The sequence below is a fragment of the Plectropomus leopardus genome, chromosome 22 (assembly GCF_008729295.1).
Source record: "Plectropomus leopardus isolate mb chromosome 22, YSFRI_Pleo_2.0, whole genome shotgun sequence".
Taxonomy (NCBI): Eukaryota; Metazoa; Chordata; class Actinopteri; order Perciformes; family Serranidae; genus Plectropomus; species Plectropomus leopardus.
This window is the reverse complement of record NC_056484.1, coordinates 21,998,368-22,026,289: the sequence shown is the minus strand read 5'-3', so window position 1 is coordinate 22,026,289 and position 27,922 is coordinate 21,998,368. Positions and strand designations below refer to the sequence as shown.

Genomic DNA, 27,922 nt, shown 5'->3' with positions numbered 1-27,922 from the left:
TCAGTAGCATTGTAACAGCAGAAATGGTACTATCAGCAGGGGCGTAGGAGCTGGGGGAAATTGGGCTGATTACACAGGGCCCCATTGGGAGTGGGGTCCTTGAAAAGTCTGGAATGAAAAGTTTAGTTTTGTTTGCATTTTTTTCTCTAATTAGTCAGATTAAATCTCGGAAAAACAAAGCTTGACTGGTATTTGGCTTTAGGCTAGGGTGCTGGAGCTGGATCAGCATTGATAAAAGCACATCCAAACACTCAAATCAGTGCAAAATGTTGACATGATGTTAACATGACAGCAAACAGGATTTTTGCATGGATTTCAGTGTGCAGATGTGCTTCATTTCGTGTCTAACTAGTGCCACAAATTATTTGGCTTGCAAGTGTAGGGGTTTTGAATGCATGTTTTCATTCAAATTTTTGGTGATTTTGAAAAACTTTTAGCTTTTTGTTTTCTTTACATTTTGGGGCGAGTTTTTGCATTCACACTTTTTGTTTTGTTTGTTTGTATGATTTTTCTTTTGTCAGATTTTTTTGTTATTTTTAAAGATAACATGCCAAAATAAAAATCACCAAAAATGACACCATTTATCACAGCCGGAAAATAGAAATTATCGTTGGATTTTCAGATTTTTGACGTACTTTATAGAAAACGTAATGCATTTTCCACGAGTCAGTCAGGGAGGCTTAAGGAAAAATATTTGTTTCTTTTGTGAGGATAAAACAAACAAACAAACAAACAAAAAACAGTATTCATGAAAATAAATCACATAGATAGTATGTGTAAATAAACATTAAATAATGACATAAAAAATAATCATGGCAGTTAAATGTACTAATACACTATGTGATGTGTTTAGAGAGACCATTACTGATAGGTTTAACATTTTGAGTTCTGCAGCAATCCTGTTTTAATGTGTTGTGCATTTTAGGCGATTCATTAGTCATCAAATAGGCTGGTTATTATTTTCTTAAAAAAACAAACAAATATAATTTGAAGAAGAAAATTGATTTATAAGGAACAAAACATTTAGTAGGAAGAAGCTTTTTTAAGGGCCCCCTTTGAAAATGGCCATACCAGTTGTTCCCTTGCAAAATTTAACTTAACTTTGGAGCCCCAATTCCAACAAGCTATGCTGACATGGTGGGTTTCCAGTGGATGACTTATGTTGTCTAGTTTCACATGATACCGCCACTTCTGCTCTTTAACTTAAAAGTGATTGAAGACATCAGCCTCTGATTATTTTTGCTGGGAGGTGGGTTTACTGGGGGCCGGCAGTTATATCAGGGAAGCTATGGCCTTGGTGGCACTAATGGTCACTCAGCAGTCACTTTATCCCAGTCTGGTTCATGGTTTGGTTGTATAGAGAAGGGCTGTTCCAGATGATTTTTGCCATTATTGATGGTATTTTATCCAATTATCTAATAATTTGGTCTGTAAACTGTCAGAAAATAGTGAAAATACCATCACAGTTCCCCCAAAACCCAAGATAATGTCTTCAGATTGTTTTGTCTGACGATTTAAAATTCAAAGATATTCGATATTTAATATGAAACAGAGAAAAACAGCAAATTTGAGAAGCTGGAGCCGATGAATGCTTTTGCTAGCAAAGGACTATAATCATTCATTTTCTGTCGCTAAACTTACAGATTAATTGACTAATTGTCTCCAATCTGCTTCTTTTGTTGGGCCATCTGCAAAAAAACACATAGAGAATTAGTTTCTAACAATGTAAAATAAAGAAAAATAGCAAATTCTCATATTCGTGATAGTCTTAAGTAATATTTGCTGTGATCATTGATCAGTGACTTGATGCTCTCTTGTCTCATTAAATTTTTATCGCCAGCACTGTCACAGACATCAAACCATGCTTTATTTCAGCAACATATAAAATTGTTACTTCAGCTATCTGTGAGATGGAAGTCCAATTCCAAGCTTTTGAGAAAAAAGAAACAGTCTTGGTGATATTTTTTCGGAGATACTCCTATGACTTTGAATGGCTCTCAAACTTCAAGGTTGTGGCACAGCGTTTTAGCGGAGAACGAGTGAGAAGGGGGCGCAGGAAGGATCTTGGATGGAGCGCAGGTCAATTTTTTTAAAAGTTGGAGCACTGCCTTGCGTCACGCTCCAATTTTAGTTCTGCTTGACTGCTCACACCATGAATTTGAAGCCTGCTTGACCCAGAATGCATCTATTTTTTGTCAAAAATTGTGTGGTGTAGCTGAGCTAAAATTAAAATACAACACAGCTCTTTTTTAATTTTTTTTAGCTTTGTTGAGTGAAGTGGCCTGCAACAGGTCTGAGTGAAGGAGGAGGGAACTAAAGGCTTCATGAGTGAGGAGGTAATATTCACATCGCTGTGGTTTGTAGGTACATCTTTTGCTTAATTTTATCTGTCCTGTAAAAGGCTTCTTTTTTGAACCATAATATGCTTATCTGTATTCAGAGAGTGGTGAGTATATTCTAAAGTGACAACGGATCCTTAAAAATGTCATAAAAAGTCTTAAATACACATTTAAGCCAGAAGAAAATACTAAATAGTATGCAGTTTAGATTGGATGGTTCTTAAATTTAGTTTAAACACAATTTAAGAGGAGGGAAACATTATTTGATAGGGGAACAGAATACGTGTATGCAGGCAATGCTCCAATTTCACCCCCCGGAAGCATTTAGATCATGCAACGAGTCTGCAGGGTTTCCCACACATTCATTTATTTGTGGCAGCCGCTGTGATTAAAACATCTGTCACCACATGAAAATTTTATAATTTTGTTGGAATGCTCTTATACTATTTGGTTATTCATTGCACCTCTTAGAGTGTACTCTGGGCACAGACAGAGCAGCAGAACACCCGGAACATTGAAAGTCAAACTTTGAAACCTGAGGAAATGAAAAAGAAAGTTAAAAAAAATCAAACTTAAAAATTGAATAATTCTGTAACATAATTTCAAATATGATAATAATTATGATAAATATAGATAAAGCTTTTCCTTAACTTTTTCTTTTTTTCCCCCCCAAGACATTTTCCCTAGCTTTTTCAAGAAATGTTTTTCTAAATCTACAAAATTTTTGCAATTTGCGGAACGTTTCTTACCAAGTTCCTCACTGCCTTTTCCCCCATGTTTTTAAAAGAAATTGCACCAATTTGCTTAGGGGTCAAAGGTCGGCATATTTATGAACGGCATCTGAAAGCAGCACAAGAAAAATGATGTCCCTAGTTGCACTGCATTCACAGACTCCCAAAAAATGTTCAAATTTAGAGAGGGGATACAGAAAAACAAAAAAAGGATACACAGGATAAAAACCAAACATTACCAGAATAACCACTGGTCTGTTTGTTTGTTTTCCTGTACTGTAAAAATGGCGTTATCTGTCTGCCATCTGCCTGGTTCCATGTGAATGCAGCATAAGGCCTTGCTAGTCAGCCTGCTCATTAGTTGTTTTTTTTCACAGCACAGAGTATGTTCAATATCACTTTACCTTGGTGTTCTTTTTCAGCAGACATCAATGTGTTTACTTGCAAAGTTTTTGCTTCCACTTTTGGTTGGTATTTCCGTCACAAGTTTGGTCTTAAACTTCATTTAAAGTGGCATTAAAGTTGAATTAAAGGTCACGTTTTGTCAGATTTCCATGTTTTGCTCAATATAAAGCAGGTATAGGTGGCGTATGAATACTGTGTAAATATCGAAACACTAAAACCACAGAGAAATGCACACAGTTCGTATTCAGAAGCTGCACATTTAAATGAGCCGTCAGGACTTTTTTGAATTTATGATGTCACAATTTTACTGTATAAAGGTGGGAAGTAGGGTTCGACTGATGTTGTTTTTTTGGGGCTAGTACCAGTATGGATTATTAGTAATAATGAGACTGATAACCGTAATGCATTTACAATAAAAATGAAACTCTTTCTGTTAATATTTAGAATTTGGACAATAAAAAAACTCCAATACAAAACTTTGTTTAAATGCCATTAGCAAATGTTTAATCTGAAACCATTTTTTATTAAGTCAAGTGAAAATTTAAATAAAAACATTAGTAAATAAAAATAGCTCCCTGAGGTTTTACAAAGTTAAAATTCCTCCCATTCTGACACTTTCTTTGCACTTTTTCAATTGATTAATTTTATCGGTGTTCAGTAAAATAAAATGCAGATAAAGATTCTGATCTGTCAACCACTAATAGAAAATGTTGCTTCAGTGCCCGTGCAGTCAATCCAAGGCTGTAATTGTGCAGAGATGCCAAGAGTGCATATGTGGAAGACTCTGAAGCACTGACCAATCAGAGCAGATGAGGCTGTTTTTGGAGGGGTGTGTTAAGAGACATGCGCTAAATGGGGTGTTATGGAAAGAGGGTGAATAAAGGTATATTTAGGCAGACACTAATGAAAATGAAATTTTTTAAAAAATATTAAAGCATGTAAACATGTTATCGCTGAAACCCAAAATAGAAATATAAACCTGAAAATGAGCAGAATATGGGACCTTTAAGATCTTAAATTTAACTTATTCATACCTGAAACTTGAATTCACTCAACCTCAGAGAATTAAGCACTTAGATATAGACATTCACACCTAATGAGACAATAACCTTTAGACAATCAGGAGACAATCAATGCCTCCGTCTGTTCCCGGATGCATAGTGTATCACTATTATGTCTGTTTGTCTTCATTAATGAGCACGGGGGCCGACTCTCGGGGGATATGTTTGGTGGAACAGCAAACAAGCCCATTCTGTCCATTGCTTCATTGATTTCCCCATTCAGGCCCGGCGGCATTAAACAGCCACATCTCAGGTGATGCACTCATCACCATGTAATCACTGGAGATATTCTGGAAGTTAATGCCCCTCCACTGGAGATAAGCCCGCACTCACACTGCCTCCTTATAAGGAATGAAGCTGATAGAACATTTTTACCTGAACAGACAAGCCGGGAGAGACACGAGACACAAGCTAACCATGTTAGATAGAAACATTTCTGAACTATTAATACATATTTGCATCTAAGATTCTTAACATTTTGCAATTTGACATGCAACATTAATAACTGCTTAAGATTTCAATGCATTTTGGAGAAATCATTAACCCTTACGGACTGTTGGGCACATTTTCTTTGACTTTTCATTCCTCCTTTTTTGTCATCTTTTTTTGATAGTTTTGGCTGTGTTCGTGCATATGGTATACATTTTGGCAAGATCATGTATTTTTGCTTATTCTTGGAGTTTTTAGCTCAGCTCATACAACTCTAAAATACACTGTGTAAGCAAAATTGTAACATTCATACTATTCAGTAAAAAAAATGCACCATTGAAATCCATTCATACTGCTATTTTTGATCTCTCAGCCATCAAAGCGTAAAAATATGCATTGTATTATTTCTGGGTGTAATTTTTACTATTTTCTGAAAACCTAATGATGTCATAATTTACAATATTTGACATATTTGAAAATGCATGCTCTTCCCTCAAAAAAATCTACTTTGTATGTAGTATCTTAAAAAATAAATCATTTTTGTGTTTTTAATAATCTAAAAACATAGTGGCATCATGACTAAAAACTGGCGTTTAAAATGTTAAGATTCTGAAAATTAATGGATATTTGATCTTTATGATTAGGACTGATGTTGATTAAAAATAAACGGAATAATAGTAGAAAATAATATTAATTTATAATATTTTTAATAGCCTGATTTTGCAAAGTTTGCAGTTTTGCATTTTCTGTGCAGAGCAATATGAGTGTGAGTTTGACACTGCACACACACAAAAAAGTTTAAAAATCAGTGTTGCTGGTAATCATTGACATATCTTAGGCTGTGATAATTATTTAAAAAAAGATAGTGCACTTAGCATATAGTATATTGAATTTTTTTTTTTTTTAACTTTTTTTTTTCATCTAAAAACATAGTGGGCATCATGACAAAAACCTGCCATTTAAAGGGTTATTTTTTCTGTGATTAAGTTGAAATTAATGCGTTATCTTGACAGCCCTGCTTTTCAAGTGAAAAGGTTGCAGTTAAGTTACTCTGTGAAATATGGATACAGTACAGGGCAGCAGCTGCTGATACTGGAGTCACTGAGCAGCTTTTACATAAGATCAGTATTCCCCCGTCAGTTAAGCTGTACAGGATGAAGCGCATTCCTCACAAGTTGCCTTCTCTAGTTTCATATCACCTCTCCACCCACACATCCTGACCCTTACTGTATGTTTTTACATACTCTGCTACATACCAACACGTTACTGCTGTATATCTTCACAACAAATGCTTTCTCCTTCACTGGCTTCCCTGTGTCATTTTTTTAAAATGACAAGACAAACACAAGAAAAAAACAGTCTTTGTGCATAAATACTGAGCCAACATTGCATGACAGAGAAATATAAATAGCAGCGATTCTGGAGCCAGATGTCAGGGAGACATGTAATCTTGGTTGAGTTCTCCCAGATTTTGAATCAGATTCCTGCTGGAACACATGCAGCTGTAAAATTCTTGTTTTATAAGCGGTTATTGGATGTTATTGAGTGCAGCTTAACGTAGTTACAGTGGAACTCTGGCTGCAGTGACGCTGGAATGATGCTGACAGGGCATATGCGGACAACCAGAAACACTGAATAATCGGAGAAAGCTTGGATCTCGTGGGATGAGGGTTTAAAGAGACAGGCGCTAAAATGAGGCATTTCAGACGGACTGTAAATATAGCAATACACAGACAGATTTCGAAATATAATGTTTTTTGTATGTACGTGAATGTTTATTGTGTTTTTGGATTGTCTGCTAATGCGTCCCATTCTTGTGAACACAATATCTCAACAACACCTTGAGTTAATTTCTTTTAATTTGGCACAAACATCTTCTTTGAGTCAAGGATGAACTGATTAGATTTTGGTGGTCAAAGGTCGAGGTACCTGTGACCTTGCGTCTGTCTCATTCATGTGAACTTGATATCTCAAGAACACCTTAAAGGAAATTCTTTAAATGTGGCACAAATGTTCACTTGGACTCAATGAGGAACTTCTTAGATTTCTGTGGTCAATGGTCAAGGTCACTTTGACCTTGCATCTGTCTCATTCTTGTGACCGCTGTGTCGTCAGAACACCTTGAGGGAATTTCCTAAAATTTGGTACAAATGTCTTCTTGATCTCAATAACAAACTGATTAGAATTTGGTGCTCAAAGGTCAACATGACCTTGTTGTTCTAATGTTTATGGCCATAACTCAAGAATTCATGCTAATTATGACAAAATTTCAGACAAATGTCAAATTGGATATAATGATGAAGTGATGTTACAAGTAACTTTTTCACCAAACACTGATGAGTGTTGATTTGCTGCATGTCCATTTTTATATTTAGTTACATTGTTGTATGCTATGATACCTGCTGTCAAGATACTACTACTACTACTAGTAATAATTCATAGACTATTATTTTTTTTATTTATTGATTTTAATTATGATGAAACTAGAAAATTGTTTAGTACTTATTGATGTGAAACATGATAAGAAATACTGACTTATTATTGACGTCAGCTGCCGTGTTAAACTTGATTTTGGTTAAAAGAGTTATAGTTTATTTACACATACTGTATGGAATAAATTGTTGGCCACAGTGGTCTAGACAAAGTCAATTCAACATTATGGATGGATTTAGGTGAGTGGCACTCAGTATCTCAGCAGCATACTAATTTGTTAGTCTGCTGATTAGTTAACCTACATTTAGTGAATGGCTGGGTTTGAGTGATGTTGGACAGAGTGGATGTTAGTCAGGAGAAAGGCAGTGAAATGTAGCTGTGTGACGGTTGTGCAGTGATTCCCAGATGCAGCGAGGCGATGTGTGTGTTTGTGTGTCTGTGTGAGTGTTGAGCGCCCTGCAGAGATGCTGCTGAAATAACCTCTGACATTCAGACTGAATGGACCGACCCCTCTCTTTCCATCCTCAGTGGGCAGTCATGTGGGAGTAATTCAGAGGCTGGTTACATGGCTGCTTACCACCAACATTGTCTGTTTGGTGCAACAGCAAGTTGACTGCAGGCTTTTTCCTGGCTCAAATTGAGGTGGAGGTGGTGCGCTCCCGATCATGTGCATGTGTGGGCTGCCATGCCTTTAACTGGCTCTAGCAGAGAAGGTTTTTTTAAAAAGGTTTTAATAAATATGAGTAAAAAAATACAATTAATGAATTGCAGCCACATTGTTACATGGATAGTGAGTGGAAGTGAGCATAACTTAAATTCCTGGATATTAAATCTTTATCTGCAATTTTCTGAAGCCCTAGTAATATTATATTATACATATATCACATGACATAGTTAAAGGTTCTGTATGTGACATTCAGAGCATTAACCCTTAGGGACTGTTTGGTGCTTTTTACTAGCTTTTCATTCTTCATTTTTTGATAATTTTGGTTGTGTTCATGCATATGGTAGGGAATTTCCAACTCTCCCAAGTCTAAAATACACTGTGGAAACTAAACTGTTTCATTCATACTGTTAAGTGCAAAAATGCTCAATTGAAATTCACTCAAACTGCAATTTTTTGATCCCTCAGCCATCTAAGCATAAAAATATGCATTGTATTATTTCTGGGTGTCATTCTTCACTTTTGCCTTGAAATCTGTAATTTTTTACTATTTTCCACCTGATGTCGTTTTTACTGAATTTGGCATATGAAGAAAATACATGCTATTTCCACTAAGTGCACTGTCAATGTTGCTGCTAGTCATTGACTTATCCCAGGCTCTGATAATAACAAAATATATAAATAAAATACATTTTCTGTGGGTTTTTTTTGCTATATAAAAACATGGAATCATGACAGAAACCTGGCGTTTAAAGGTTTAAAAATAAAAAATGATTGAATATTTAATATTTAAAATTAGGACTGATGTTGGTTAAAAAATTATTGAAAATAAAAATTAATATTATTGTTCACTATTTTTCAAAGCTTGATTTTGAAAATCATCTCATATCTCATGTTCAGATGTCTTTTCTGGAAATGCTATCTGTGCATATTTAATTAGATATTGCCTCATTAGCATGCTTAAACATGTAAGTTCAGAACTTGTAATATGAAAAATTATATGTACAATGTATGTAGTAAATCAACTGTGGAATATGTTTTACAGATGCCTTTGCACATTTGTATTCAACAAAATGGGGGAAAAAAAGAATTAAAAGTTATTTCCTTACATTTCAGCGGTGTAAACATTGTAGTGAAAGACAGCGCTCAGGCACACATTTAGAGGCGCATGGAGTAGCGTTCATAAACACTGACTGCTGTTTAAAAAGCATTGAGAAACACCAGCTGGTGATTTAAAACTATAGTGAAACATCAAATGACAAGCAAAAAGAGTTTTCTTTCTCTCTTGATTTTATTCATTTTTTTGCTGTTTTGGCAACGATGTTATCAGCAGAACTACTGCCACACCCTGGGAGCTCACTGGCCCCATGAAGGGCCCCCCCACTTTACTGCCGTCTGTCCAAACACTTGACCCTTTTTTCCCCTCTCTGGCAGTTTTGGCAGCACCTTTTTTCAGTGCCGATTATGATACAGCATCGCCTCATCTGAGTAATACCACAATGCGCAGCCCTTGTCAGAAAATAGTGTTTTCTATGACACGCTGAAGAGTTTTGCTGAGAGCTTGGGGCCCGGGATTTGATGGAGGAGGCAGCTTCATATTTTTCCATGCAGGACAAACCTCGGACTGTCTGTCAGCCGCTAGTCAGGAGCTGGATACTGGGGGGCTGGGCTCAGACCTGTCTAAAGTAATGAGCACTGACAGAGATATAGGCGACGGCAAAGGTTTCTAGATTTAAACACATCATTTTAACCCCTTGAAAACTGGAGCCATGTCACTTTTCTTGTACTGCTTTCAGACGACTTTCACAAGTATTTAAACCTTTGATTTCTAAGCATATTGGTTTGATTTCTTTAAAAAAAAAAAAAACCCAACGTAACAATTGTAGCCCAGAAATTAGCCAGAAACATGTAAAAAGTAACAAGAAAATTACCTGAAAATAAACAAACAAACAAATAAATAAATAGATAAAAGTTTTTTAAAAAAAAGAAAGAAAATGAAAGTGATGAAAATAAAAAAAACCCAAAACTATAACATAATTTCAAATATCTAATTAAAAAAAACATTCAATTTTTTTTTTTTACTAATTTCTCGCAATTTGAGGGAAATTTCTTGCCAAGTTGCTCATTGTCTTTATTCCAATGTTTTGCGGATATACAACTTCAGCACTGAACAAAAAATAGGGGTAAAGAAACAGCACGTCAGCCTGCCTTCCTCCTCCATTAGTCTTCTGTTCTCACTACAGATTTGCTCAGTAAAACTTTGCAGCCTTCCATACTGTTTTCCTGTGTTTCTCCGTGTACAGTAATACATCTAAAAAATAAAAAAATTGGAGGCTGATGATGCAGCTGACATCTTGCAGCAGGCTTTGCTGCTAATAATGTGAATTCTCAACAGCCCAACCTGAAATCATGACTTTTGATGTCCTAGCTGTTCTGCAGCTTCGCCGGTGCTCCCTATCGTGCACGAACTGCCACATATCGTGCATGCATTGTGCTTCTTTCCTGTCATTTCCACACCTATGTCAGAAAGACAATATTACACTTTAGATTCTTGAAAAGCCCCATTTTATTTCTGCTCAAGCTGAACGAAAAAAAGCTCCCGCACAATCAGATCTGTGCAAAATATCTTTTTAATTAGCAAGCTTTCGCTCTTCAGTGTGCAGATTATTTTTTTTTATTTTTCATTCAGTTTGACAATTTTTAGCAACAGTATCTCAGCTAAGTCTGTGACTGGGTGAGCGGTGTTCACCTGTGTGCACAGCTTTTTTTATTTAAAAAATGTAATGTTAATGCTTTTGAAATAAAATTGATTGTGGACTGAGTTATCTTTAGTGCTGTGGTTCATCTGTTAGTTCTGGGGACATCCCAAGGAGAGGCAATCAGCTAAACTGACCATTGTATAGCACTTTAATACAAACATTTTCATGACTCACATATTAAAGTATGGCATTTTAATGATTATTGCTATCTTAAAAACGCCTTGAGTCAGTTCCTTCAATTTTGGCACAAACACCCACTGGGACTCAAGGATGAACTGATTAGATTTTTTTGTGGTCAAAATTAATATAATTTCAACTTCCATGGACAAAAGAAAGTTTGCCCTTGGGGTCTTTTTAGACCATAGCAAAGCATTTGATACTGTCAATCACAGTATTCTAATTTCCAAATTATATAGATATGGAGTGGAGGATATTGCCCTGTACTGGTTTAAAAATTACTTAACAAACAGAGAACATTATGTGTCGCTCGATGGTTGCTCTTCTACCAATTACAGAATCATACATGGGGTGCCTCAGGGGTAAATCCTGGGCCCTTTATTATTTTTGAGTTATATAAATGACTTGGCCATGTCTTGCAAGCATTTTCTTTCTGTATTATGTGCTGATGACACCAATCTTATAGCAACTCATAATGACTTAGATTATCTGACAAGTTATCTTCTATTTCTAAATGGTTTCAACTTGATAAATTAACACTTAACGTGAAGAAATGTAACTTTGTGATCTTTTGCAACATAAATAAGTCTTACCCCAAAAGAGCAAGTGCAATTATTCATTAATGGATCAGAAATATGCAAGTAAAAGCTACTAAATTTTTGGGAATATTAGTTGATGAAAAGCTGGTCATATCACATAGGTCTTGTTTGACAAAGGTCAACGTATATAATACAGCATATTAAGAAAAGTATGTCTTCTAATTTATCATTCTGCTCATTTAACCCTATACTATAGCTTTTTTTCCTTATTTGAACTACTGTAATATGTTCTGGGCAGCTTCATATCCCAACCATCTGAAGAAATTATGTGTTATTCAGAAGAGGTTCTTAAGATTCATCTCACATTCAAACAGATATGCTTCATCAGCACCACTTCTCATAAATTATTCTATTTTACCAATTGACAAATTTAATATCTATCAGATATGTTTGTTAATTCACAAATTTATTTACAGAAAAAAACCCTGACACTTTTTTAAAATTTCTTTACTTTCTCATATGAGGTTCATTCATATCGTACTAGACACAGTAATCATAACAATCTATATTTACCCTTTACTCGCACATCACATCATCAATTTAACGTGTCTTATATAAGCCCCATGCTATAGAATGGATTACCTCCCCCATTAAGATCCATATCTTCCCACTCACTCTTCAAAAAGCAGCATCATCTAGTCACTTCCTGCCCTCTAAATTGCCTCACATCTTATTCTACACCTTTTCTCCATGATGATAATCCCTTGTTGATTTTCTTTAGAGTATATATCTAGTCTCCTTACTTTTTTTATTTTTGGATTTACAATGATTATTTTGTTTCCATTGTCTTCCACTTGATAATGATTATTCTGTACGGTGTCTCCTTTTTTCTTTTTCTTTTTTCTTCTTTTTTTATTTTTTTTCCATTTAACAGTGATTATTTTATTTTTGTACTTTGTCTCATTATTTTCCAAAGTTTATTTGTTAGCCTCATAAATATGAATTGTTTGTGATTATCGAAGGGGGTGGAGCTCTTGTACAAGCCCATTGGGCTTTGTTCCCTCCTTGCACCGTTTTTGTTAATGTGTGCTAAATAAAATAAATAAACCTAAAAAAATCAAGGTCACTGTGATCTTGCATCAGTTTCATTCATATGTACAAAATATCACAAAAAAAGCCTTGGGGCACTTTCTTCAAATGTGGCACAAACTTCTACTTTGACTCATTGTTAAACTTTGAAGATTCTGGTGGTCGAAGGTCAAGGTCACTGTGACCTTGCATCGGTCCTATTTTCATGGATGTGATATGTCAAGAGGGTCTTGAGGCACATCTGCTTGTCTAACATCCGCTTGGACTTGAGGATAAACTTATAGGATTTTTGTGGTCAAAGGTCAAGGTCACTGTGACTTTGTATTCTCTTGAATTGATAACTCAAGAGGGCTACATGGCACAGATGAATTCTAGTTAGTACATACTTTACAGGGACTTTTTGTGACCTTTTTATGACATTCTTTTTTACTTTAATAGTTGACACTCACATAGCCTACATAGTACACACATTACACTCCAATTTTCCACTTTTTATCACATTTGCAAGTAATGAACCAGAGACAGTACAGTGTTTGACATTGATTGTAGCTATTCACAGCAGCAGCACCACTTGCAAGAAGCCACACAAAGAACTGCAGTACACTGCAATAGTGGAACAAGTAGTGAAAATTATGGTAATTTGATAAGTGTAGTTATGATTATGGTTAAATTTGCCAATGATTACTTCAGATAGAGGTGTGTGGTTGCTTTTTGCAGCGTTGCAATTTGTACAAAGATTAACATTTGGTATTAGTGCAGTCTGTTCAGAACAGTACAGAATAAGAATGGCTATTTATATTTGTATCAATCTGCAAAAAAATCACTCAAGTATATGAGTATCAAAAATAATTTGCCTTGAATCATTCGTTAATCATTCGTTAGTCAATGTCTGAAAGGTTGCAGTTCTCTGTGATCATCTCTCCCAGATGCCCAGTGACCCACCAGTATGTCAGCACAGAGATGCTGCTCAGCACCAAGAGAAATGAATTCCATTATGTCGTACTTTGAGAAGACAAATGGAAATGTTAAAATAGCCTTTGGCAGGAGTCGACTCCCAGGTGGCTCAGTGTTGTCTGCTGGATTTAACTGATAAAGACAAGACAGCAATGAGTGGTTGTGAATGTGATTAAAAGCAGTGTAGTTTAAATGCAAATGTATGAAGTGAGCCCCCGCCAGGCACCCAGACGCACCTGGATCAGAGAATTAGTGAGCCTCATGGTAGATCAACAAATCAGATCTTTTTGAATTTGGACAGAAGGGTAATGGAGAGCTGTCAACAGACAGAGAGCTACTGTTAACACAGGCCAAGGTGCATGTCCCATGGTGCTCCCATAGCTGCTGTGATTCAGGTCTGGGTAAAACACATGGTAACAGCTGAGAGGTAGTTTTTTTTAGTAACTAACTGGTAACATTTGCATTTATTCTGTAATTTATTTATGTAACTTTGTCCCTCAGAACATCTTGTCCAGAGAGAGTGACAGATGTGCACAGTTCTATATGTATAGTATGTTAACTGAGGCATTATGTTTTCGGCTTGTCTGTCCCATTCTCATGAGCACAAGAATGCCTTGGGGAAATTTCTTCAAATTTGGCAAACATGTCCACCTGGACTTAGCAATGAACTAATTACATTTTTTGGTCGAAATAGGTCAAAGGTCAGGGCCAATGTGATCTTTTCTGTCTCTTTCTTGTGAATGTGATATCTCAAGACCACCTTGAAGGATTAAAAAAAAGGCACATAGATCGTCTTGGACTTAACGATAACATAGTTACATTGTAGTGGCCATTGGTCAATGGTCAAGGTCATTGCGATCTCATCTGTCTGATTCTTGTGGATGGGAATTCTTGAGAATACTTCAAGGGAGTTTTTTTTAAAATTTGGCACAAACATCCACTTGGACTCATCTGAACTCAATTGTACTTATTATATTGCATGGTCATAGGTCAAGGTCATGTTGACCTTGTCTGTCTCATTCTGGCAATACATCAAGAAGGCCTGGAGGGCGTTCCCTTGAATCTGGCACAAACATCCACTTGAACTCAAGAATGAAATTGTTAGAATGTGGTGGTCAAAGGTCAACTACACAGTGACCTCACAAAACATATTTTTGGGCATAACTCAAAAATTCATACACCTGTTATAACAAAATTTCACACAAATGTATGACAGGATAAAATTAAGTGATGAAATGTTATAACCAAAACTGTAAAAGGCCATCTTCACTGTGACATCATAATGTTCTGCAAAAAAGAACAGAAGGAGACACATTTGGTCAAATACTGAACTGATGACACTAAGCGAAAACAGGGGCATTTGCACATCTCTTGAGAAGATTGATTATATACCATTGTTTAATATTTAGACAAGCTAATAACAATATCCTTACACTGTATGTCCACAAGACTTGGATAAGACAAGACTTTTGGTGCATTCTGCAGTGAGTACTGAAAGGCTGTTACACAGGCTTCCAAAAGATTTTTTTTTCTGATAGCTTCAGAGTATTAAGCAGTAATTAGCTCAGATTCTGCCAATATAATGTCAGTAAACCTTAATATTCCTTCATCACAGCCATTGATTTATTGAGCAAACAAAGATTGTTGCAGTGGTTTGCTCACTGATTATGGATGTAATTGGTGTTCATTATTTCCCATTGATTGAATTTGATTCTTTCTAATTATCTAAACATTCCATTGTGAACCGCCACTGTGCTGCTTTTCAATTTACTCTGTGTAGTTGTAATCAGTTGATGTTAGATAAAAGCCATATCACTGATGCACCAACTGTGACAGTTGTTTAAACATGGCTGCTTGTTGCTCTACCCCAAAAAATGAATTCCTGTTTCTCAGATGCATATTTTCATGGAAAAGATGCAATCCAGTGGGAAAGTATTATCCTTATACCAAAGCCTCTTGCAGCAACATGTGAAATATTTCCTTTTTCTTCATGTCAGGTGTCTTCCGCGAATCTACTTTAGCGTGAAGTTTGTCACTGTCACGGTGCTATTGAGAGTCTAGAGAGAGACTAGATATTGTTCCAGGCAGACGTCGAAAGAAGAGCATTACACCCAGCTGACAGCCAGCTGTAGGCCTCCAGAGCTTCCTGCCTGTCTCTGAATTGGCTTATTTCACTGTTTAAGTTCTCCACTGTGCTTCTGTACCACTAACACAGTGGTATGTTTTTCCTCTCTGTTTAGCTCACTGTATTGGTCTGTACAGATACTGCAACCTGTGAAAAGACAAAAGCTTTTTAGTTGCAGTAAGATGACATCAGAGTTGGAAATTGCACCAGCCAAATGCTGCAATTGGCTGCTAGATTTGCTTCGTTTAGCAGCCACAAAAAAGCTAATCTATTGAGTGGCTGGTAGATTTTGGAATCCACAAGCCACAGCGGCAGGTGGACAAAATATTCCATTTCCAACCCTCCTGAATCCCTGTAGACACAAGGCTACAATAAAATCCCTGATTTCATGAGTGTGGAACAGGATATTCCCCTGGGAATAAGAGAGGGCCAGATGCAAGAATTATGCATACTCAGTCTCTTGAAGTCTGTGTGAGATGCACACATTCTTACAGGACGTTTTTATTCTTATAAAAACCAGTTGATGTGTGGAAAATAGGTTCTACTAGTTTGATTTATATAGACTGGCCTCAGGAAAGGTACTGTAATGCTGCAGCATGAGAATCCCAGTCGAGTCAAATGGATTATATTTATATAGCGCCAAATCATAACAAAAGATATCTCAGGACACTTTTTATGTAGAGCAGGTGTAGATCAGTGGTTTTCACCCTTTTTCATGTGAATATTACTAAAATGAAAGACATTTGGTCATGAAACCCCATTTCATAAGGAACTGCAGGTGAAAAGACTCTGGTGGCGTTTGAGTAAAACCAGAATTCTATAGCTGATAAATGAGAGGTGAAACCTATGATAAGAGTAGTCACTGTATGACTTTTACTTATATTGGGCTAACCTGAATTGGAAAATATAATTATGAAAATAAACTATTTTCCTGGGAATCCCCTGGAAGTCCGTCAAGGACTTCTGTAGACCCCAGTAATCCCAGGTCGAGAGCTGGTGTAAGCAATGCTCTTGATTTGCAGAAAGCCAACAGTTTAGACAGTTTGGATGTAATGGCGGTTGGCATCCATTGCAGTTTTGCGCAGCATGGCTTTTTCTAATCACCAGAAAGTGTTTCCATTAGGTGTATTTTGTATTCACAGTTTCAATTTGCCCAATTTGAGGGTTAATTGAAACCCACCTACTGTCAGTCATCTGGGTTGACATGTGGAAAATGTGTCCAGGTGAAATCAGATCAGTTTTTAAAGACGTGCTGTTTGAAATGTTAAGCCAACCTAGATCTGTAATGCAGCTGTCTAAAGGAAGAGAGGATGGCCCCCAAGTCCTCAGTTTTCTTTCTTTAGCCTGACTCAAGTCCAAATCTTAAATCTGCAGCTTTGCTGTCTGTTACGGATATTATTATTTTTTTTGTTTTGGCTTTTTTTCTGCATCCTGAAAGAGAAATAGAGTTCTTTGTATAAACAGAATAAATAACTTGTGTTTCTCAAAGGTCATGTCATGCTGTGAGCACCACAAACAAAAAATCCATTTTCCTCCATTGTGTTGGGGTGACGGCCAAAGTCTCAGAGGCAGTGATGTTTAAAACTTTGCCAAATAAATCCAAAACTACCTGTTCAGCCTGGTATTATAAACAGCAGCCGTGCTATAAATCTTGCAAAGCTCATGATGTTCTGTTTGCTTTTGAGACTCTCTGAGGTGTTGATTCAGCTCTGGTGTATTTGAGGCTGTGTTACACTGTGCTGTTGGACAGTGATTGGATTGCATTACAGTTATTATGTCCATCCCCATGTGCCCAGAATAAACAACAGAGGAAAATGATACCAAGAGGGTAATTATCAGTAATGAAATGAATTAAACGAGTTAAATAAAGGTTATTTGGACTTGTTTTCTTTGTATTTGTTTTTTTTTTTTTTTGTACCAAACCACAAAGCTCCAGTATATCTCCAGGGAACATAGAAACAACAGGATGTATTTGCCTTGATAAAACAGTTTGCCTTTAGCGGAGGAGGCAGGAGAGAGGCTTTACAAACAAACAGCAAAGATCCGTCTGTGTTTGCTTATGTTGCTTTGTAACGCATCGCCCGATATCATCTGACAGAGGAGATCAGGAATACCCGTGCTACTTATTTGTTCCAATCCATCCATGAATCCAAGAACATTTCTAGCTGGAAAGACTTTTTTGTTACGCTCACATTACAAAACATTGTGTCTAATAGTATCAAAGTGGAGTGGAAGTATATTTCAATCCTATCAGCACACTCTAAGATCTTCTTACACATCCAGTTTTTTTACCGCCTGCATTAAATGTGAAGAACTCAGTGGCTAACCAGGCGCTGCAACCAGAAAACTCTCTTTAAAATATGATTATTTACATAGCAGCAGAATGTTGTTTACATATGTATGACTCATTGAAATATCAGCTATAGCTTCTTACACTGACACACCTTATTTTTCACAAGCTTAACTGGTCCAAATAATAATTTTTCACTTTTACACACACTCTAATTTCATGCACGTTTGCGGTGAAGTGTTGCAACGTAGCATCCAGGCTGTCTTAAAAGAGAGCAGTGCTGCTACATCAGCAGGCTGCTGTGGACACAAAATTGTCAGCTATTTTATTCTTTATTTTTTGAATGTTTTAAATGTGGGATTTTGGGAAGGGAAGTTAAACTTTGGGAATTTTGCAAAATTTCAGTATAAAATATCAAAGCTTAAACATGGTAGTTTTTAATGACCAAACCCATCAAAGTCCATTAAAGGGCCCGCTTTAGTATCACACACACTGGCATCGCTGTGCGCACAAAATGCACTTTTCAAAATCAGGCTTTAAAAAATATAATACATCAATATAATTTTCTACTTTCATTGAGTAGATTTTTTTTTTAAACCAACATCAGTCCTAATTATAAATATTCATTATTTTTAAACCTCGAAATGCCAGGTTTTTGTCATGATGCCACTATGTTGTTAGATGAAAAAACATTTTTTTTAAAGATATTACATGCAATATACTACTTTTTCTTTCTCTTTTTTTTAATGATGACAGCCTGGAATATGTCAATGATTTGACATGTACATTGATTGTGAAAGTGCACCTAGTGGTAATAGCATTTATTTTCACCGTATGCCAAATATGATAAAAAAAAAAAGTCATAGGGTGGAAAATATTCAAAATAACCAAATTCCTAGGCAAAAGCCCAGATTGACTACTGGAAATAATACAATGCATGTTTTTATGCTTTGATGGCTGTGGGATCAGAAATTGAAGTTTGAATGGCTTTCAATGGTGCATTTTTGCACTTAAGTATGAATGTAACAATTGTGTTAACACTGTGCATTTTAGGCTTCCATAATTAAACAAAAATGCACAATCTTGCCAAAATGTATGCCATATGTATACAGCTAAAATGATAAAAAAAGAGTCAAAAATGCGCCAAACAGTCCCTAAGGGTTAAAGAAAGCTCTGATACCAGTGTTTATGATCAGATCAGGACTAAATAATTACACAGACTGTGTTTATTGTAGTTTGACATTATGTTTTTCAGAATGAAATTCAGACAAGGCAGGACTGATGTCTGGTAGACCTTCATTCCTTTGCTAATTAGAAGCTGTATCTTGTGTTTATAGCAGTCCTCAGCGTCCATTGGGAAGACACTGATGACACCATTTCTGTTTTTAGTTCCATGTCCTACTTGTCTCCCACTGGTATGTGTTTTGAGGTGGATTGGTGGGTTCTGGAGTGTGGTCCAAGGACACATATAGAATATGACTCAGTAATGATTTTAATCTTGTTATTAAAGTGATTTTCGCAAAATAACAACCTCAGAAACCAGACAGATGCATGGGAATCATAATCATTAACGCTGATGAGTCATATGTGTCCAGAGTCTCAAATTACTGCTCACTAAAGAGTAAACTATTGGATGTTTATCATGTGAGAAACAAGGGGGTGATTTAAGCAATATTACACGAGAGGGTGTGCTTTAACGTCATCTGAGCACAACAGTGATGCGGTTGGGACCGAAGCGCATGCACCGAGGTCCGCAAGCATCACTGAAGTGTTCAAGTGACATTAAAGCACACCCTCTTGTGTAATATGGCGATTATACAACTATTGCCTACAAAATAAAAATGTCTAATCAAAATGCATTCATGTTTTGGGGTAATTAGCTCCCAAAATAAAAAAAAAAAAAGCGGCTGGTGGTTTGGTGGCTGTTATCTCTGTTTCCATGGAAATACACAGTCTGACTAATTACTGGAACACAGACACTCACGTCAGTAGAATCCTGTATTTAATGAAACCTAGTTTACTTCTCCAGCGAGTACGACAAACCTTAAGAGTGACCTGCAGACACGTCTTCTCGTCCCTGTTGAGTCCGCTGGCCAACTTGTGCTTATACTTTTAAAGCGATCGTGGGATTTCCTAAATGAAATAAATACACCAGATACAAACACAGAAATCCTCAGCTTGCTCAGTCTTGTTAAGACTAATATATCGCCAGAAAAAAATAGATTTTTCCATGTACAGATTTAATTACTACATCTGCAAACGTAACTTGCATTTTTTTTAACTGGTAGCTCTGTGTCACGGCACAAATGATGGAGGATAACAGAGGGTGAGAAACATTTCCCATGATGGCTTTTAGCCTTTCAAAAGCAATGTTTTCATTGCAGTACCAGTCACTAAATTTCCCATCATGCCTAAATCTGGACTGAGTAGTTTTTTGATTTGTTGTTTTTTGTTCATACACGCAAATGTGGCTTTTTGTCAGTATTTAATGTGTCTTTTGAGAACATGCTGGTTATTGTCTTCTTTGTGTCAGTTTATAGTTTACACCATTAACAAGTTTCTTTTCATTTGGTCAGCTGTGTTTACTCTCAGGGATTTTTGTTTTATCGATGTAGAGATTTTGAAGTTCATTTACACTGTTCTAAAATGTCCCTCATGCCCTTGAAACAGTACGATAATCAAATGATGTTTTTAAGAGCAGAGATTAAGAAATGGTTCAAGATTTTTTTCAGTGATGAGGAAGGTGTGTGAGGACCAATAGGATTGCTTGGTTGAAACTACTTGTATCATTTTGCATACAGACTATGTTATTTGTTAAAAAGCTTTTTTTCCTTTAGTATTCTGTAAAACTAGGCATTCAACAAACAAACCATTAATCTCAAAGTGTTGGAGTTGTAACTTTGCCTGTTCTGTCACTGCTACTTGTCTTTTGACAACAACCGCGAAACTCGCAGCCAAAGAGAGATGAGGAAGGGAAAAAAAATCACCATGAAGATGAATGTTTCAGCAGGATGTGTTCCTTTTTTCCTCTGCGTAGCCTCCAGCTCACAGTTTGCCATGATTAATTGCTTCATATGGGCCGCTAAAGGTTCGTGTCCCTCCCCAACTACACAACGCTTCATCTCGGAGCTGCTGCAGAAAGGCATAGTGCTGCATTGTATGGAGAAGAGCTGGAAATGCCAAGTGCAGCTGGGAGATCACTGAGTGATAACCAGCCACTCGACTCTGAGAATTGCCTGTCATGGCGATGAGCGAAGTTTACGCCGCTGCAGCGATTACAGGGAAGCACTGTCTGAGATTTAAGGTAGACGTGGTGGATACGCAGAGTTCAAAGTGCTCACAAACAATTTCTTTTGGAGTGCACTCTCGGAGAATAGATTGGTCTCCATGGTGACAGGAGCTCCACTTATCCCAAATAGAACATTGAAAGGTGGAGACGAACCCCTGATGGAGGAGGGACTCAAATGGTAACTGGTTTCTCATGACTTTTGAGTCTTATTTTTATGGTTTTGTCTGTCACTTTTATCAGATATGACAATAAGCATAAAAAAAAGTCAAAAGATTCTTTTACGTTTTAGGTAGTTTTCATGTCAGAGTGGCACCAGATGCAAAAGTTATACATTGTTTCATTTTTCAGCAAGTAAGGCTCGCTTTCACACTCCTTTGTTTTCACTCTGGTCCAAAGGCCGTACAACAGTCGGAGGTTCACGTTTCCATGACTCCCGAGTCCTGAGTCCCGACCGAAAAAAGACGTGTTGCGTACTAAAGAGAAATAGATGTGCACAATGGCACCACAACTACTTTGCGTGATGTTCTTGGTGCAGGTCGTTGTATTTGTCGTTGTACTCTCGACCAACGATATAGTTTGAAGTGAAGCGCAGCTGTGACTTGACAATAGTGTGTTGTTGCACTGGAGATGCCGAATGCGCATTGACAATTCAGGAGATGCAGAGTAATCCTCGTGAACCATGACCTCCGCATCAGACGATAACTACAGGAGCCTTTTTAGCTCAAACTTGTACACCAGATAGTTGGGGCTGATTGAGGTCGAACTTTCACACCACAAACGGAGTTGGCTGGTACCCATACTGAGACCACCCCCTCAGGGAGGTTTGGGCCACACCAGAGTGCAACTGATATGTTCACTCGGCTGACCTAAACAATGCCTGTGTGAAAACGCCCTTAATGAACACAAATTTTTACTTTTGAGTTGTCTTTCAAAGAACCAGATATCTGGCAATGCTGTTGTTCATTTTTGTGTATTGATAAGGGGTGGAACTGTATTTAACCCTTTAAAACCTAAGCAAATTGGTTTGATTTCTTTCAAAAACATGGGGCGAAGGCATGGAGCAACTTTCCAAAATGCAGCCCAAAAATTAGCAAAAAACATTAATTAATTTATATCTGCTGTAAAGTCTAACATTTTAACATGGGTGTTAATGGGAATTGACTCACCTTTGGAGCTGGCCTTAAGTGGCCATTAAAGGAACTGCAGTTTCTGGCGCTTTTGTTTTATTTTTCAGCCGCATGGATGAATTATGGCATGCTGGGTTGAGCAGGGATGCGATTTGGCTTCCTCCTAAATGATACCATTCTGACTCCAGGTGTTTGTGTTGGGTTTGAGGTAATATGAAATCATATTACTGCATCAGAAAACATTTCCCAGGTTGGAGCTCTTCAACAGAGCAGGCTGATTTCCATGAGAAGCAGCTGGTGCTCATCACACTCCTCACCTTGCTGCTAGGGATTGACGTGAGTTTCATCACTAAATGCCTTTATGTGCCTCTATAGCTCCAATGACATACATTTTGTAGCGCTTCCTTTGCATGGCAGTGCACACGTCCCTCCCTACCATGACAGAATGCTAATGAGAACACAGCTAAGGTAACATAATGAAATGGAAGGCGGTTCCCTTCCTGCACAATCAATATGTTTTTTCTCCTCTCTGTGGGGAAGGCAGGAGCCATTTAGTCCACAGTGCACTCCGTACTGCTGTCAGGATAATGTGGATTGTTTTGACCCGTGGCCACACTTGATTATCATGTCGAGAGAGAGTTTCTCCTCTCTGCTGGCCTTCGCAGAACAGAGGCCGCTCTTCATCTTCCTACTTAATGCCAGACTACAGCGCGGCTGTAATAACGCACGTTCGGTCTTGCTCAATGTGTTCTTATCACGTCCTGTTCTACTCGACTCTGATCTCTCTTCTCAGATGTTCAAATGTCTGGGCGGAGTCAAGGGAAAAAAGCCAAGTGGAGTTCAGCGGACTTTGTTAAAAAATTATCAGAACTACAAATGTCCACTTACTTGCTTTTTTGGAGCTTTCAGTTGCTTCACATGGACTTCAGTAGTTAAAAGAACCAATTCAGGTGCCGTTGTATGACCTTAACATGGACTCTGATGATTAATAAGTAGTCAATTGATTTCTTCTTCTTCTTTATCTTGAACATGTACTTATTTTTAACACTAATCTATTTCTACCCTCTCTCCATTATTCATTAGCTAAAAATTTTTCTTGTGCTTCCTTAAACATTACTTATGAATACATAAATAAACAGATATGATATACATATATATATCTCATATACACACACATAAACATACAAATATATATATTATTTGTAACCAATTATGTCCTGTCATCTATAAACATATACTACTTCCATTATTATAATAATCTAAGTCATTTACATATTTAATAGTTCGCAACTGTGAGATGTGGCCAAAAGCTTCCAAAAACTCAGTAAGTGGACCATAAGTTGAAATAATTTGTCACACATACTGATCCCAACGTGAAGGGATCTAGAAGAAAACAGAGATGACTGGTTGCTCTGTAGCTTATGATCAAACGTTGGTCAAAAACTTTTGTCGGGGGCTCAGAGAAAACAGGACAAACGGGAAGGAAATCAGGCACAGACACAAAATGTGAAAAATGAGGTGGAATTACATAAAAAGCCTTTATTATAGTAGATGAATTATTAAAAAAGCCAACATGCCTTGGTGGAACCATCTGTGCTTTTTAAAAAATGATTTACTCACTAAAATAAAGATTTTTTTGATGTTTTTGGAACGCAGGGATTGCCTTCCTGTTTGTCAGGAATAAATAGTTGACTTACTGTACAAAGAAATAGGAAGACGCTGTCAAGCAGAAGATGGTCAAACATATTTGTTAAAATATTATTGGAAACATTATGAAAATCATTATATAAAATACACAACAGGTTCTCGTCCCACATCGTCAAAAAACAGTACTTTCTTACACTCCTCACTGTGATAATGACGCTGAAAGCACCAGTTGGCATGTCTATGAAATGCGCCCTTTACTGCCTGTACGTAACGTACACCTGTCTCCTGGGTAAAATACATTGTAACATGGGTTAATGGTCAGTACGTTTACATGCACAGTTAAGCTGAGCTACGCTTACAGCTTGATTAAGACATTTAATTTGACTACTGTCTTTATCTTTGTCTACAAGCAAGGGGGGAGAATCGACGTATTGACAGGCGTATGTTCAAGTCTGCCATGATAGGTGGTGATATGCTACATTTCAGCTAGCTGCTATTGGACCTTCTTCAGGTTGTGTAACATAGCAAACAAGTTTGCAAGCGGCAAAAAAGGATGAAAATTTTTTCTTGGTACTGTACATTTCGTACGAATTCATGCTTGACAGTTTCTGTGTCAACGGCCAGTGAGGGGACTTTAGAGCATGTGCAGAACACCTGGGCCAGTTCAGGTCCAGATGACACGTATGCATGAAAGAGCAAATCGACCCCAACCGCATTATCTAGGTGTGTTAGTCTGACTTGGAGAAATTCGACTTAGTCTGATTTCAGTCAGACTTACATGTTTACATTTTTCTAACATCATGTAAACGTACTGATTGTCAAACAGTTGGCAGTTAGAGTTAGGCAATAAAACTACTTACTAAGGTTTAAACAAAACAGCATTTTTAGGTTATGCAATAGGTTTGAAAATTGTCCTCACTTTCCTTAATCGATTTATCAGTAAAATTAACGATCGATTAATCAATGAATCATCATCTGAAAAAAAATATAAAAATTTGCAGATTTCAAAACATATCAAATGTGTTTTATTCTCAGTCAAAGCTCACAGCAACACATTGCAAATGTTTCGACAGCTTTTTATAGCATAGTGATTAATCAGTTAAAATTTCACGTCTGATTAAAATCTTAACGACCGATTAATGGATTGATGGACCGATTTATTGTTATCACCCCTAGTATGTGATGTGAAATATTACCCATAAGTATATGATGGACAGATGTTACGTTATAACAGTTCTGACTTGACTTGAGTCAGTGTTTGTGTGACCTTTCCACCCCACCTCCCTCCCACCCTACAGAAACTTTCTCGCTCTTTACGCTGTCAGCTGCTCTGAGTGTCAAATATTGCCACAAATAGATTTACATTGGAGTTATTTTAAAGCACAGTGCATCTCGTAAGAGTATGAAATGCCAACAGAGCACTGGTATTTGACATGGCTTGAGAATGGGCTGAAATATATCCCAAAAATTCAGTATTTGTATAAGTGCATGAGTTGTGGGAGACCTGAATTTTCAATAGTGAATTGACACAACATGTTTTACTTTCATGTAATAGACTATATTCAAACTAAGGCAAAATATGCAACCATAAAATAGTGAAATAATCCAATAAATGCTGTGAGTTTAGCTCGTTACTGTGAAACATTTCATCTTTTCACAGTAACAGAGTTTATTTCAGGTCATTTTATTTCATTCCTGTAGTAGTTGATGTGTTTGTATTTCTCCGGTTTTATTAGCGATCAAGACAAACAGACAGTTATGTGATTGGCTGTTCACTCATTCAGATTGAAGCAATAGCCGTAGATGCCCTGACTGCCAAGGGGTTATTACCATTTCCAGTGATTAACTGTAATGTTCACGGTGAAAGTGTGGCTTGAGACCACTGCTGCATGCCATTCACTGTACTGTTTCGTCAGATGTCAAACTAATTATTTGCTCAGAAAATCTTTGATCTATTGAGTCAGAAAGCCTCAAATTCTCACTTAACATGATGCCAACTTTTATAGTTCTCCCTGTGATGAAAGTATGATTTTTCCCTACTGTTGTCAATATTTCTTCCCATTACTCTGCACATTAATGTCTGCTGCTTAATAATTATTGATTGTCTAAAGCCATTTGTAATTCTCCCACTTGAGCTTCTTAAATAATAATGAACATGATCCAGTTATCAATTTACAGTCTAAAAGTGTGCACAGGGGTTAGAGGTTATTCCCAAATACATCATTAATAAGGTGAGTGGCTGTTAGCTCTCTGAACTGGTTTATTGAGAGCTTTTATTGTTTTTTATGCCTCCGCAGCGGCGACAGCCAGGGCTGCAGAAATGATATTTTCGGATTGTCCATCTGTCCGTCTACACAGCGATCTGTTTTCTCGTGCCTTCAAAGATGACCCATATTAGGGTTTTCTGATCTCGGTCCCCATCTAAATAGCTGTTACAGAAATTGGTTTATTTCTTTATCTGCTACAGCTATAGTTTTAAAAGGAGGGATCCTATATCAATATTTGCTGTATCAGCAACAAAGTAAGATTTTGGGGATTAAACTCAATCAGTGTAAAGCAGCGTCATTACGTTAAGGCCAAAATGAAGACAGGAGGTAGGACAGGGTCCCCTGGTGTCTGCTGGAGGTGGAGTAAAGCCAGCATGTGGTTAATGGAAACTTTCAGTCGACTCTACCTGGATGTCATGGAGCTCATGGTGGGTTGTGCAATACTCAGACTGACAGACTGAATGATATGATATTTAAAACACAGCATAGGGGCTGATTGGTGCGAGAAAGGTCACTGGTCAGATATGGTGATGTCTGAATTATGAATGTGCTCTAAGGACTCTGACAGTGGGAAAGAGACTAAGTTATTAGAGCAGGAGGATATAGCAGACATCCACCTATAGAGGTAGAATGTTAAGGAAAAGATCTTAAAGGGATAGTTCACCAAAAAAAACAAATTCAGTCATTATCTACTCACTTGCATGCCAATAGACGGTCAGTTTCACAGGGAAAAGGTGTTGCACTCATCTCCCAAACAATTTAAGCAAACTGTATTTTCATTTTTGGGTGAACTATTCTATTACTGTAACTTAATTTAAGGTTTGGTTAGATTTAGAAAACCAAAAATACTTTGTTAGGGTTAGGAAACATCCCAATCTCCAGAGGGATAAGTTAGAATTGTATGTTTTTGCAAAAAAAAAAAAAACTAAAAAAAAACAAATCAAATCAAGTCAAGTCAAGTCAGTTTTATTTATAGAGCCCATTATCACAAAACATGATTTGCCTCAGAGGGCTTTAGAGGGTGTACGACATCCCTCTGCCTTTAGACCCTCACATCACCCAAGGAAAAACTCCCAAAAAAGGGAAAAAAAAAAAGGAAGAAACCTCAGGAAGAGCGGTAGAGGATAATGAGGGCTCCCTCTTCCAAATGCGTTACATTTTCAAGTTTTTTACGTAGCATATCAACGTTTCTAAAGTGACGTAGTATATGAGCTGACATTGTCGTCAGGAGGTGGAAGTGATTGTGGATGGTGTGACTTTTAGGCAAGATGCTTGCCAAGATGCAGACCACTGTTTGAGACAAACAAAAAACAAAACTGCCTGATTTTTAGCGAGCATTGCTGTTTTTCCATCGCCTTTTTGGCCACCATATGTAGGTGTTTTACTGTCACTGTGTTTAAAGCAGGGATAGTACCATGAAAAGATTACTTTTACAAGACATCAGTGTGTTACCAGCGGGAACTGTGCCCCCAAACCTGTGTATTTAAGGCCAAAAGACAATCCTCTCCTAACCATAACCAAGTTGTTTTTGTGCTGAGACCTATCAACAGGGTATAACAACAAGAGTTATTGAAATGTTAAGAAGTGTAACGTTTCA

At 37.1% G+C, this 27,922-nt stretch overlaps 1 protein-coding gene across 2 annotated transcripts in view; it reads left to right on the top strand.

Annotated features, from left to right (window-relative positions):
* The window catches only part of large1 (LARGE xylosyl- and glucuronyltransferase 1), a 118,965-nt gene that overhangs the window by 1,211 nt on the left and 89,832 nt on the right, over positions 1-27,922 (top strand). The gene's annotated exons all lie outside the window — the stretch shown is intronic.